Here is a 1,609-nt window from a genome sequence, read left to right on the forward strand (position 1 = left end):
ATGTTCGGCAACTTTTGATCCACTGATGCTTCGTGGGCAGATCTGTCTCTTTGTTGTTGTTGGAATATAGTTGCTTTACACAGCTATGTCAGTTTCTGCTGTACAGCAAAGTTAATCAGTCATACGTATACATATATCCCCTCTTTTTCGGATTTCCGTCCCATTTAGGTCACCACAGAGCACTGAGTAGAGTTCCCTGTGCTCTACAGTAGGTTCTCATTATTTATTTTATCCATAGTAGTGTATATATGTCAATACCAATCTCCCAATTCATCCCCGCCCCCCACCTCCAGTAGCCATAGGTTTGTTCTCTACATCTGTGTCTCTATTTCTGCTTTGCAAATAAGAAAAATATGGTACGCTTCACAAATTTGCCTGTCATCTTTGCACAGGGGCCATGCTAATCTTCTCTGTATCGTTCCAATTTTAGTATATGTGCTGCTGAAGTGAGCACCAGGTCTGCCTCTTGATACCCACTTCCGTTTCTCACTCATCTCTTTGGTTCAACCCCTCAGATTCCTGGAACTACTCTCCCCGGAAATACTTGTGAGACCTTAGGCTGTCGGTTGAAATGCCAGACGTATACAAATTAACATAGGTTTTGTTCAGAAGCAAACTCCGTAAGAATACATTTCCTTATCATAGGTCAAAAGCCTGAGAACAACTCTCTCAGAAGTTTCTTCGAGGACCCTTTCTGCTTGTGCACAGAAGCAGCTACCGAAGGAGGAGGAAGGTTTACACTAAGATGGAGGGGCCTCTCTCGTTCTTCTTGAGAGTGAGTTTTTTTGAGCTCGAAGCACAGAAAGAAATAATTCCTCCTTGAGCTCCTTTTCTGGGGGGATCCTCTCAGGCCTTGAGTCTGCAGACTCTCCGGATGGCTTCATGTTTGGCGGTGGTGATCACCCAGCCCAAGCTCCTCTCCTGCAGAAGGCCAGCTTGTGGATGAAAGGAGATGTCTGGTTAAACCCCTGCCACCCCCACCTCCCAACAATGAGTAGGCATTCTTGAAAAGAATATGTTCATTTTAAAGGATTTAAAATATCTTTTTAACATAATTATATCCCCACTTAAGAAAACGCACCATATGATATACCCACGATGACATAAGTAATTGGAAACAGCAGGGGGTCCCTCACTAGAGCTGCTGTGTGCTGTCTCAGGAAGACAGCTGTGCCATGCAGGGCTGGGGAAGCGGGACCATGAGAATGGGTTTCTGCTGCCCTCAGGGCAGCGTGATCATTTTTTAAAAAAATTTTATTTTATTTTGGAGTAGAGTTGATTAGCAATGTTGTGTTCGTTTCAGGTGTACAGCAAAGTGGTTCGGTTATGCATGTGTAAGTATCTATTTTTTTTTTCAAATTCTTTTCCCATTTAGGTCATTACAGAGTATTGAGCAGAGTTCCCTGTGATATATGGTAGGTCCTTGTTGATTACCTATTTTAAATACAGCAGTGTGTACATACATGTGAATCCCCGATTCCCTCACTATCCCCCCCTCCCACACTCCTCCCTGGTAACCATAAGTTTGTTTTCTAAGTCTGTGGGTCTGTTTCTGTTTTGTAAATAAGTTTGTTTGTATCTTTTTTTTTTTAGATTCCGCATATAAGCC

At 42.9% G+C, this 1,609-nt stretch overlaps 1 non-coding gene across 1 annotated transcript; it reads right to left on the reverse strand.

Annotated features, from left to right (window-relative positions):
* Nucleotides 1-347: 347 nt before the first annotated feature.
* LOC130856153 (U6 spliceosomal RNA) lies at nucleotides 348-454 on the reverse strand. Its single transcript, XR_009054451.1, has one exon. It is a non-coding gene; the product is annotated as a U6 spliceosomal RNA (small nuclear RNA).
* Between the last annotated feature and the right edge of the window lie 1,155 nt (nucleotides 455-1,609).

The sequence above is a fragment of the Hippopotamus amphibius genome, chromosome 6 (genome assembly GCF_030028045.1).
Source record: "Hippopotamus amphibius kiboko isolate mHipAmp2 chromosome 6, mHipAmp2.hap2, whole genome shotgun sequence".
Taxonomy (NCBI): Eukaryota; Metazoa; Chordata; class Mammalia; order Artiodactyla; family Hippopotamidae; genus Hippopotamus; species Hippopotamus amphibius.